The sequence below is a fragment of the Meleagris gallopavo genome, chromosome 6 (assembly GCF_905368555.1).
Source record: "Meleagris gallopavo chromosome 6, MGAL_WU_HG_1.1, whole genome shotgun sequence".
NCBI classification, from domain to species: Eukaryota; Metazoa; Chordata; class Aves; order Galliformes; family Phasianidae; genus Meleagris; species Meleagris gallopavo.
The window spans coordinates 27,979,811-27,992,953 of record NC_139409.1 but is presented as its reverse complement, the minus strand read 5'-3'; the positions used below and the strand labels follow the sequence as shown (position 1 = coordinate 27,992,953).

Below are 13,143 nucleotides of genomic sequence, written 5' to 3'. Positions count from 1 at the left end.
CCCCAAACAAACCAACTTCCTGTATATTGTGCTGGGCTTGCACTTATAAGCCCTACCTTCTGCAAATTTTATTAGCTCATGTGCAACACAGGTCTGATGTAAATAACTGTGTTAGATTTTTCTATTAGTCCAGTTTCTACTATTTGTGACCCCTCTGCCATGCGTTCCTCCATGTGGTATAGAAGGAAAAAGAGGTGAAATAAAAAAAATGCACTTGAACAACAGCTGGTTGCACAACCCTGAAAAGCCTTGAAAGCGTCCTCATGGGGAGGTAACTTAGAAGGACATTGATGTGGTGAATAACTGTGGTTTTTCTCCTCAGGAAAAGAGGGTCAATCCATTCCTTGTAAATACATAAAATTATTTGAAAGAAGTATTGATTCCTGTGCCAGCTTCTCCTCCCCTTTGAAGCAGTCCCAAAACCTTGAACTTCAGCCAGTTTCTCAGGTCCAAAAGAATAACAAGAGCAGAAGTTTTGACCAATTATCTAAGATACTTTATAAGATTTCTCCTGAGGGATGGAGATCAAGAAAGTACACAGCTTAGTAAAAATATTGCACTCTTGTCTTCTGAATAGAAGAGGATTGAAGTTTCACATACAAGCTATACCAATCTTCAAGTAGGTTAGCATAAGAAAAGCAAAAAGTCCTAAGACAAAGGCTTATGGTTTGTTTCAGTTGATATGTCATACAGTAGAGGGTTGCGTATTCTACAGTTTTGCACACATTTCAGGGGAAAAATCTAGCAGTAGCTCCTAGGGAACTTACCAAGGAGAGAGAATGCAGAACCCACTGGCAGCACTCACCTCTGCACACACTTCTCAGAACAGTAAAAGCTTTTGACATTCCAGATGATATCTCAGCCTCTGCTGCAGGTTCTGCTGGCCAAAATCCCTTCTGCTACACCAGCTGCAAAGTTTCTCTTCATATAGAGATTGTTGTCAGCTGCAAATCCATCCCCTCCTGCTCCATTCTTTTCTGAGCTTCAAGGGTGCTTTTCCCATTCCAGGACTTTTTCTTACCCCTGATTAACTTTTTGTTATCTTCTCTGGACTGAAATTCTGACTGACCCATTTTCCAGATGAGACTGGAAACCTCCTCTGGAAACTCCCTCTTCTGTTTCCTAGGGCAATGCCTTCTACACACTTTATTTTTTTTATCCTTGCTCTATAAAATCAGGGGCAAATATTTTCTTCTCTTAATGTAATCCTCTTCCACCCGATACTTGCTTGCTTACCACACCCACATGTGGAAAGAGCACTTAAATACAAGCTGTCCTGAGCATTTGGGCTGCTTTGCTGCTCTAATTTGGATTGTTAAGTGATCTTGCAGATACATTAACAGGTGCTACTTTAATATAAATGCATAGATTGCATGTATTACATGCAGTGCACATTCTATTTGTATACACGTATATGTCTTGTGAATGCAAATTTACACATGCATAGGTTGCTCCGAAAGTAATGCCTCCTATTTATTTATTTATTCACATGGAAACTGCAACAGATACAAAGAGCACAAATACACTATTTGATAGAGCAAATTCTCATCTGCAAAGCTCTACTTTTTCAGCATGGATGCCACCATTAGCTGTGCATTTTCATATGTGATGAATAAGAGCCTGCATGGTGCACTCATAAAAATCTGTACTAGTGGAAGTGTGACCCACTAGTGTTGTCAAAACTGCTGAAATAACACCAACAATTGCCTGTGCTCACTTTGACTGTTGGTCTGCATAAACATTTGATGAGTATTGATGAATATCAGTGCATGCTATTTTTTCTGCATGGAGGAATTTGTTCATACGCTTTTGCTTCATACACACTTCCATGTCAGATGCCATTCTGTCAGACTGCCCCTCTGCTATCATCTGTCTCACGGCAACAATATACAACTGAATGTTGGCAGGGAGGTTCAGCCTCTACTGCCATATCACCTACACACCCAACCTTGGCATCATGGGCCAATACAAAAAAGTAGAACACAATTACTTTTGGAGTAGCCCTCATATGTGTGTGTGTTTGCATTTTAATATCTGTATTATATGCCTAGAAGGAACACGTGTAAACAATACACAGTTTGGAGAATAAGAAAAAAGCCTATCAACATTTAAGATGGTAACATTTAAAACCAAGCTTCAGGTGAGTAATAAAGAGGTGCCTTCATCTTGTTCACAAATATTATGATAACCTATACCTGATTAGCCATATGTTAAACATGAAAGAGTAGGCAGCAAGGCACAGAAGGCTGAACACAAACATAAAGAGATGAGAATCTGAAAGGTCATGAAGAATGAACTATCTTGAAAATGAGATAGTTAAACCTGAGTTACGCTGAATAAGCTCCAGTTCCTTATTTGAATGCTTTGCGGGAAGATCAACACAAAGTCTTTACCCTCTAGACTTGGCAGGCTGTTATCTTTCACCTAGTGACAACTTGCTGAGGCAATTAAAATCTGCATTGACAACACTGAACAAAGCCAGCAAACATTCTTTTCCTAAATTTATGGGCTGTTTTTCTCTAAATAGCCCATAATGTCATCAGAGTATTTGTGAAGTGAGAAGGTATGGCACAGTACTGTAAGACTGATTCCTTGTCTTAAGCTCAGTGAAACCTAGAAAGCCATATATCAGGCACAGTAGAAGATAGTTGTCATGGCATATTGCATGGTCAGAAGAATTCTGCTTTTGTACCACTCTTTGCTAAAATAACCTATTTATAATGCAAGAATCTATGTCCTGCATATTTTCTTCCTTTATATCCTTGTCCTTCTGTATGGGAACTGCTGAATCACGGCCTGAACCTCTGATTGATCACCTGAGGTGAGCAATGAATCAGCCATGGGAGCACAGGTGAAGGCAATTCACTTGTGCTGCCGGAAGGGGTGGAGCCTGGCTGCACCTCTCCTAGACCCATTTAAGAGCTGACTGCCAGTGGGGAAGGATATTTTTCTGGAGATTCTCTCTGCTGGAGCTTCACCAGCAAGCCCAGGTTATGGGTAAGCACCCCTATCTTTTCTGTTTTCTGCTTTGGTGTGGTAACTACATAGCTAAGCTTTCTCCTATACTATGATATCTGCATATTCATTGGTTGTATACTGTCTCTTTATGTGACCCTATAGAATGGCTAAGATTTGAATTATTATTAGGTGTATTAAAGTAGAAATACAAAGTTGGAATGCTTTGATTTCTCAAAGCTTTATTTGCTTGGTTAGGGGCATTCTAACAAAGGGTCCCAATCTCCAAATCGGTTCCCAAGGTGGGAGAGAATATTGGCCTCAAATTCAGTCTTTTTTTATAGATTTTTATAGACAATCACTCGTTTTCTTTTCTTATAATGAGAAAAAGTATTATTGTGCAGGATGAAAGTGCCAATAAGAAAAGTCTCAAAAAAGGATCTTCTCTGCTCAAACCAGCAACGTACTTCTCATGTATGCTTCCAAATAACCCCTGGCCTCTTTCCTCCATCACAAGTTCAGTTTGCAGAGGTGCCGCAGACCCCTGGTAGCACATGTAGAGTGAGCAGGTCCACTCATAGCCATAGCTGTGTCACTGCCACAAGATGCTATTGTCACTAATGAGTTGGGGGCTGTGCTACTGGGAGATGTAAGCTCATCAGGGAAAGGGCAGAAGGCTGAGCAATGGTTGGGACTCAGAAAAGCAAGAAGAAGACACTGAAAACCTTTAATTGAACATAAACTGAACCCAGTCTGAAGTTTAGTTAAGTGCTGAGCTCTGAGAGACTTCTAGTTCATCACCAAAATGGCTTCACCTTATTACTTACTAACCTGCTACAGTGATTTAGGTAATGACTGAAAAGTTTTATTGATGGCTCTCCTGTACCATTTCAGCTTTTTTGCACACAATATTTGATCATGATAGGATCTCTATTTGAAACAAGGAGAGAAGTCTTTATATTACTCAAACAGTGTTATTTTGCAAGCAGTATTTCCTTAAATGGATCCTTTTTTATTCTGAACCTAATCTAGTCTGGCTAAAGACATTTAATTCTGCTCCTTAGCCATCTCCAGTTCCCAATCTGCAAAACCTTCCCTCAATTTTAAAACTTCAGCTTTTTTACATAGCATTAGCTAATTATAGCAATTAATTAATAAATAGTTCAATTCACTGCTTTCTTTCCTACCCTATGTTTATTCCATTAATTTCCATCAGAAGTTATCTAATAGAAATTGTCAATGCAAGGAAGTTGGTTCACTGATTCCAAAATGCTGAACATGAAACCCCAAGCTGTGGAAAGTCAAGATTGCTAGGGCAGAAGTCTGGAGATCTGTGATGGAAGCTGCTGGCTTGACCAGTTTGGGCACCAGAGCTAGTTCCCAGCTGACTGGAAGCCTTTCAGTCCCAGCCTCAACTCCTGCTCTTTGCACCTGGCACCCTGGGGCTGAGCCTGGAAGTGCTGGGCTCAGTCAAAACTCCCCTTGGGACTGCAAGTGAACATTCCTGACAGATTGTAGCTTCATGCAGGGAAGCCCAGAAAATACAAGTTAAACAAAAGGCTTTCCTTGGAATACCTGCTGTGACCCAACAGAGCCAATATTAGCTGTTAGTGAAACTGATGATTTTCTCAGTTTTTGTAGTTGCTAAAATAACAGCTACAGGAGCCAAAGGACAGTCATTTCTTTAGGATACGCTTTATGCCATTGTTTTAAAGAATTTTTTTTGAGTGTCTTACTGAAGATAATTTAAAAGTGATGATAATAAATTTGAATTCGAACTGAATTCAAGTTCTTGAAGAGTCCTCCATAGGCAGAATCATGACTTTGAGTCATTTTTCTGTTGGGTGGCAAGCAATAATCAAATTAATTATTTCAAATTAACTAAAAAATCATCCTGAAGCCAGCATAATTACAAGCAGATGGGTAAACAGGAACAATAGGAGCTCACAGTATAACCAACAGCAGTAGCTATTTTAAAATACCTTTAGGGAAAAAAAAAAAACAACAACAACAAAGGAGAAACAAAACACTTTTAGGGTTGTTTCATGGGTGAGAGTGATTGCATCAGCTAGAGACAGTGAGACCCACCCTATCAGTCACCCAACAGCTTCCAGGGCAGTTGCAGAAACAAAGCCCTGTTAAGTGGTATCTGCAGAAAGAAGTCCTGAAAATAACTCCAGAGTTTCGTAACTTGGGCTTGTTTACAAAGAAAATGGTCTCCCCAGGCAGAAAGAAACTTCTACCTCAAGAATTGGTAGACTCTGCCTTTGCTTAAAATAAAGTCATGCTGGCAAGTGTTGTCCAGGGCTACGGGCTTCTGAGACATTCTCAGTGTTCCCAGGAACCAAGGCCAACGGGTGAGGAGCAGCCAGCTCGGCTCTAGTAAATACTCTTAAACTTCAGAACTGGTGTCTACTTGCAAATTGTCAATTGAGAACAGTACTGGAAATCCCCTGCTTCTGATTTATGCCTGGGAGTGGCTTGGAGGTGCTTGGCAACAGCCCTGCGGGTGCTAGGGACTTGCCTGACTATTTAACATCATAGACAATCATAATCCAGTGCCCAGGAATGTTCCCAGGCCCTGTCTAATTCACCAGGATAGATTCAGACTGAGAAGAAAATGAAAGATCTTGTTTGTTGAGAATGAAATGGTCATGTTCCCTGGCTAGCAGCACATCCATTACAGGGATGGATTTATCCAGTGTGATAGCATTTGTTTGTCTGGTTGCAGACTTAACTGATAAACAACAAGAGGAATCCTTTTAGTAGCACTGACAGCACTTTGAAAAAGCCAACTTATGTCTAGGATACACGCAGTATAGTACAGTTGCAATCTTAACTTTTCCAGTATCAGGAGAGAACTGAATTCATCTGCAGTAGACTCTTTAACATGATCTATGGACCATATGAGCTGGATTTCATTGGTGATAATGGCAAAAACTGGAAAGCATCTGTTAATTTCTCCTCTAACTTTGTACATCTGTTATCAGCCCCTGGTGTGATTTGATTTTTGGAAGCTGGCTTTCCTTGCACACATACAATTAGGCTTACTCAATCTCCTTTGCACAGCTTACTCTTATATCCTTGATTAATGAATCAAAGGCCCAAGCTGAAGAGACACAACCTGTCCTATAGAGAAAGGCAAAGCCCAAGACAGCTTTTTTTAAAGATTAGCTATCAACTCCAGCAACAAAAACACAAACACCTCCACAGCCTTCTTGTGCTATTTCGTTTGGGTGGGTGAAAGGAGACAAAGTCGCAACAGTTTCACCTCTTCTGATTCTTAATGATCTTACCTCCCCCCAGCCAACCTACACAGAGACATTTGCAGCCATCAAACGTACAGACTGCCAGACCTAGGTGTGTTGGACTGCGCCTCCAGGGATCCTAACCAGATGGTATTTTAGGAGAGGACACAGTTCATTTCAGAGCAATCCGAATGAGCAGCTTTCTTTTCTTTATTACACCACTGCCTTTGGCGGCAATCCACCAGAGGCAGATTCTCTGCTCTCTAAGGAATGATCTGCCCACTCTGTCCATTTAACAGGACGTTCAGCTCAGAAAATCCAGTTGCTGATCACACATGTGGAGCAGATGTGCGAGCATGTGTAGCAAAATAAAAAATCCCAGCAGTGTACTGGGAGAAATGTAGCGTAACTACTGAAAAACAGTGACACAAAAGCTCTGATTCTGAAACAGTGGTTATTGTTGTTGTAAGGAGGATTTTTCGTATTACTCTTTCTTAGGGAGAAAAAAAAGTGTAATAAATCCTTTATTATTTTTCTCTTTGGAGGTCAGGGAGGATTATTCATGTTATACTAATGTAGCTTCTTTGTTCATTTTCACAGACTTCTCCTTACAACGATATGATTCTAATGATTTCGACCAGACTGCCTTGGGGCCCTACCTCTCAGGAACTGAGTGCTGGAAAACTTCCACTGGAAAAAAAAAAAAAAAAAAAAAAACACACACCCTTTTAAAAGAGAGGATATCAGAAGTATACATCTTTTATCCATGCCCCACACACTTGCATGTGAAGAGAGAGCACCAGCTGTTTTTCTCATGGTGAATAAGGGTTACTTGGGGAAATCTGACTTCCTGTTTTTACATGGACGGCTACATTGTTGCAAAGCCAGTTCATTTTGGTTAGGTCAATAGAGCAAGTTTAATTATTGGAGGTTTCCTTATTCACTCAAGCTTCATACTGTAGAGAAGAGGGATTACTAAGGAGTCCAAACTGTGTACAGAGGTTGAAAAGCACATCCCTGTTAATTACGTGACCCTTCTCAAACATACAAAACATTTTTTGGGAGAGTTGAGATTCACTGAATTTTGAACTGCCAACTAAGTGTGCTTCATAGCTCAAAATATACTGAATAAAAATCGTATGGGGATTTTTTTTTTCCAAATAATAAAAAACAGCAATGAAAAATACATACTGGCACTGGGAATAGCATAGCTAGTTCTACAGATGTGGTGGGAAAATAGTCCATTTTTTCACAACAGCACCATTCAAAACAACAAAACACTGAGCAGCTGAAAATACAACAAGCAATCTGGTTTTGTTGCAGGAGGCACTGTGGAAAACACACCTCTCAAACTGGAGCTCACAACCAGGACAGCTGGTAATGGTAACGCAAAAAAGTGACACATCACAGGTAAGATGTGCGAAGAAGCCAGAAGCATTCCTTGTACTCTGTGATGTTCATTTCTAATTAACTTGAATACTTAGATTTTGTTTTTTTAATCAATTCAGTGATTGGTTAATTCCATTTCTCTATTTTCATATGGTGTTACAAGTTATGGGGGATTTCTAAATTTTGGTCTTGGTTAATGCATCAAAGGACACATGGGCTGATTTCCTTCAGTTTCTCATAATATACATATAGCCAGCTGTATGTTATTACATAACTTCAGACATAAAGCAATCAGATCATTCTAGATACCCTGATCTATTTCTGTGTGTTTGATACAGTTATATTACAGTGGAACAAATTCACTAGCAGAGCTGTAAGGAGAGTTTGGCTTTTTTTTTTTTTTTTTTTAAATTCATATCCTTGTTCTTAATAAACATCCCAAAGAAAAAATATTCAACAGCAGCAGACAGCTATAAAGAGGCAGAAAATGGCAAAACCACAGTCCTGAGGAAACCTATGTGAAAACACTGGTTGTGTCTTCCTGGTTACAGAAAACAAATAGAACTGTTCAAAGCGCTTGCCAATAAGGGGCTGCCAAATAAAATATTGTTTTATGAAGTCAGGAAAAAACTAATTTTAAAGGTTATTGTAGGTTATTTGTGGTCATGTCTTGTGTTCATAAAACATGATGTCATCTTGAACCCTTCACTATTTTTATTTCAGACCTATAGATCTTTGTCTGAGACACTATCTCAGCAATTGTAGAAATTTTAAAGTTATTGGGAAATACTTGTGGGAGTCTGTACGATTTGAATGGGAATAAAATAAAATAGATGCAAGCAAATGTAATGCAAGAACCCATCATACCAACTGTATTTTAGGAGAGTTTGTTTAAATAATTCAGTAACTTGTAATGATGAGATCACACCAGCAGTAGTAAATTTGAAATCAGAAGGCTGCAGAATCATTCTCCCTACTTCTCAGCATTTTGTTTTAAACAGTGTTATCACCTCAAAACTGTCATTTACAGCATGTGGTTCTCTGCCCTGCAGCACCATGGGAATTACTGTTATGAACTCTAATGAAACATTTTATTTGCCATAATATTCTTTTTCTGATAGAAAGAGCTTACTCACTTCAATGACTGAGTCATTCTGAGTGACTTCACAATCTAATGTATCCAGATAAGCTGCAAACCAATGGGGGAGACGAACGATAATGAAAAGGTGATAAGGAGTTAAAAAAAGATTTCCTAGCCACCATTAAATCTTTTGCTTTTCTTCTTTTTGTCTTCTAACATTCACAGTTCTGCCATAATGCCAGATGGAGATGGAATACATAGGATCTTTTTTTAAATTATTTTTTCCAAAATCATGTCTTCCCATAAATGGTTTCTGCCACGTGAAACTATCTAATTATCAGCTGACTCAGACCTGAACACTTCCTTGGATGCTGTGGCCAGTTTGGGGATTTTCCCTTTTAAGCCACTGATGGGCTCTACTCTGGTGCTCTCACTGTTAAAGCAGTTTGTCAGAGCAAAGAAATGCTTATGACATCTTCCCATGTGCTTCTCCAGGCTTATGAGCCTAATAATTTTTTCATTACAATAAGAATATACTTCTATTTCTCCTTCTCCGACTAGGTTTTGTTTTATGGTCATGGGAATTGACATGAACAAAGTCTTAAAATATGAGACTTGAAGGTAGTGCATAAATTGTTCCTTTTCTTTCTGCGGCCAAAGCCTCTAAAGCCCGTGAGAGTGTGTTGTCCAAACGATAGCTGAAGCACTCTTTCCCCTGCGGAAGGAGCTATGTGCTTGGGCTCAGCCCACAGAAGCAGGTCTTCAGAGCTTTTAGGGATGTAATGATGTGCACTGTGGTCACTACAGTGTTCCTGTGGGATACCAGAGTAGGCCTTCACCAGTGCATCTTCTGGTTTTATGATTCTCTCTTCTTTCTTTTAAAATGGTGCCTGTCCTTAAATTTAAAAGCATCTCTTTTTGGATCTTGATGTCAGTGAGAAAAGGTAAGAGCTGATGGCCTGGGCTAAAGTGAGCAGAACTTCTAACCCAAGGGAGGGAGAGGTTAAATCAGCTTTAGCCAGATTCTGCACCCCAGGGTGCTGCAGGCACCAAGTTTGTCTTTGGATTTTTCCAGAATTTGCATAGCCTAGGGGCCTCGTGTGTTCTGTGGATGACAGTGTTTCTCAATGTGTCTGAAACGCATGTGGTTTGGCTCTCTGGCCCCCTCCTCCACGGGGGGCCTATTTAATGCCTGGGGTCACTGGTGACTTTTAGAGGAGCAGCCAAAAGCCTTCCTCAGGGCTGCTGGAGGAAATCTTCCATCAGTTGCATCTGGAGATTTTAGAGGCTCTTTTCATGGGTTGAACCTTTTCCTCACGTAAAAGAACTGCAGTCACAGGACAGATCTCGCCTAATATATTTTACCTGCAAAAGGCATTTTTTCTCCCAGATCAGTTTCTAATACCCTGCTGATGTTTGTTTTTCTGTTTTGCTGCCAGTTGACATTGCTGATGCTGTTTCCTTGCTGTACTATCATACTCATGGAATGAATCTCAAGAGAGATTCTGTTTCTGTTAATGGCTTATCATTTGTACTTTGTGAGTAAGCTTTTCCCTCTAACCATGGCTAAGTCAGACTTCTATTTCCACTATCCATTTCATTCCACCCAGGTGTCTCCTACCTCCCAGCTTGTAAATATTTTTCCTTATAGCTTCTGGTGTGGATTCATGCTTGGGAAAGCTAGAAAGACTTTCAGACAATTTGGCCTGGTACTCAGAGATTCTTCTGATCCTGTGATTAATCAGTAGTGCTCAAGTGTGAAAGAACAAAACACAGCTAGAGCAGTAGTTAACATTTATCATGGAATGAATACTGTTTTCTAGTGGTGAAATTACTTAATCTGCTGTTTTCCCCCCCGTAGCTGGTTCCTAAATAGAACAAAAATGTGGTATGCTGGACCACTATATTTATGTGTAACAAGAAACTTGAAGAATCTCTGGTTACCCTTTGTCTTCATCAGTTGAACTTTTTGCTCTATGCCTAGTGACAATCTAGTCAGTCTATTGTATTTTAAGTGCAATTCCTAAAGCACTGGATAATGTCACCCACTTCTGGATTCAGCTACCTTCCAGTATTTTCCTCCTTACAGGCTGTCCCCCAAATTTACAAAAGGTTTGATTTTTTTTTTTTTATTTTTCCATTTACATTTTTTTCTCTTCATCTCCTTATAAGTTAAAAAAGATGATCTGTTCTGCTTTTAAAACAGGAAAAATAAAACAGTGGTAGGAGATCCCAGGGTTGGAAACAGTTACACTACATACATAAGCTAGAGATAGGATGTGGGAGAAATGTTTCAGTTGTCTGAACATTTCTCTGTCATGTGACTGGAAGCATATATTGTATAATACTAGAAAGAGAGGGAGCCATAGATCTTGCATTTTAATGCACATTCATTTCATAGATATCAAAATAAGTAATATGCTGTTTATAGGCTAATAGGCTATTACCAACCACTATCATGGTGTGTCTCAGGTGTGCTTTTGGGTCCTGTGACAAATGCAAGTAAAAAACCAGTGCTGCAGAGTTTGAACAAAAAAACTATAATGGATCATAGAATGGCCTGGGTTGAAAAAGACCACAACGATCATCGAGTTTCAACCCCCTGCTATGTGCAGGGTCACCAACAACCAGACCAGGCTGCCCAGAGCCACATCCAGCCTGGCCTTGATTGACTCCAGGGATGGGGCATCCACAACCTCCTTGAGAAACCTGTTCCAGTGTGTCACAACCCTCTGTGTGAAAAACTTCCTCCTAATATCTAACCTAAGCCTTCCCTGTCTCAGTTTAAAACCATTCTCCCTTGTCCTATCACTATCCACCCTCATTCTGAGCTGAATTATAACAACCCTTCTTCTGTATTTCTGTATCCTTATTTTTCTTTTTTTTAATCCAGTTGCTTGCATGGGTTCCTGGAGGTGAAGGAAATATATAGTGAAAAACTGTTGACAAGAAAGCTAGAAATGCTCAGTCCCTTTCTTTAGAGAAAGTGTAAATTCTTACCAAAATGTCCAAGCTTGATCCTGTCAGCAACTGGCCTCTCTTACTCCATTTCATGGGATATTTTCAGGATGATTACTATTATGAAATCCACCTACACCTTAGTCTATTGGTGTATTTCTCATGAACTGTAATGGACTCTATTCCTCACCCTACAATTTCCTGTTGGAAAAATAATAATTCTCCTTACTTTTCTGGACAGTAAGGAGCAAAGTAATTTGTCTCAGAGGTTCCCAGTCCTGCTTTTCTGTCCAGTGCAAGCACTCTGTCTTCTCTTGAAGGCCTACTGTACAAAGTAATTCTTACCATCTAGCAAGGCTGATCTTGGGTAGTGAGTTAGGGATGTAGGTACAAACTCTGAAAGCTGAAATCTGTTGCAGGAGGCACCTGCTGTATGGTTTAACAGGAGTTGTATGGAGTAGCTGTCTAAACCTCAACTGGTTGCTCAAAGGGTGAGGAATGAGAATCCCCATGGAACTCTCATATGTTAAGATTGTTCCCATGACTGCTTGTCAAGCTTGAGAGAACTCACACCAGTGAAACTATACATTTTTATTCCACAACTGCATAAAGCTAGGACATACTGACAAAATACATACAACTTGCTCCGAATCAAAGCATAGCAGAATCTATAGACTATATTGTAGTTTACAAATACACCAGCCCCTCACAGGCCACAGCCACAAAAATGGCTATGTGTTGCAGTTATGTACCATTACGCCTGTTTGAAAAAATCCCTAAGAAAATGGCTTAATGTAGACATTAGGAAAAGAAGAAATAACATATGGAGTCAGAATAATGGAACATACTTTCTCCTGGGAGCAACAGCTAGTCCTGTAAATCTGGGCTTCAGATTTTGTTGAACACCTCTCTTGATTTCTAATCCAGGATAGCTGATGCATGTGATAGTGGACTAGGACAGAGGATACTCTGGTGTAATCTTTGGCTTTTCTGCTGTTTTTCTGAATAATGTGAAGGTAGGTCATTGTATCTGTCTTGATTTTTAAGTTTCCACTCTTAATATAAAGGTAGCTTCTTATCTCTCCAAAGCTAAGGAAAGATTAAAAGCTGTAGGAAATAGTTCATGTATATAAAGTGACCCCATCTGATGTAGCTATAGCTATCTAGTAGAGCTATTACTTCATATGGAAAGCTGTGGATAGTTTAGCCACTTTGTATTTTGTGTGTAAGACTCTGAAGGACAGAAACTCTCCAGCTGTGCTCCTGTTACCATCAAAGGAGATAAATTGAAGATGCACTGTCTATATGGACACATCAGTTAGAGAAGTATGCGCCTTCACCATGTAAAGTGACTGTGTGACACAGCAGCACAAAGCCACGTATCTGTCTTCAAGGCAGGAGTTTATCCAAGTCTGCCATGAACAACCATTTCACAATGATGTGAGAGCTGATGTACAAACTGCTCCGAAGACAGAAATTTTATTAACAAGAACTATTATTATCAGTGAGTAA

General features: G+C 39.7%; 1 long non-coding RNA gene across 1 annotated transcript in view; it reads left to right on the top strand.

Moving 5' to 3' along the window:
- Positions 1–5,813: 5,813 nt before the first annotated feature.
- Positions 5,814–13,143, top strand: part of LOC104911473 (uncharacterized) — a 139,166-nt gene continuing 131,836 nt past the window's right edge. The window contains exons 1-2 of the long non-coding RNA XR_004160123.2: positions 5,814–7,020; positions 7,527–7,613. This is a non-coding gene — a long non-coding RNA (uncharacterized LOC104911473). The remainder of the gene's footprint in view (positions 7,021–7,526; positions 7,614–13,143) is intronic.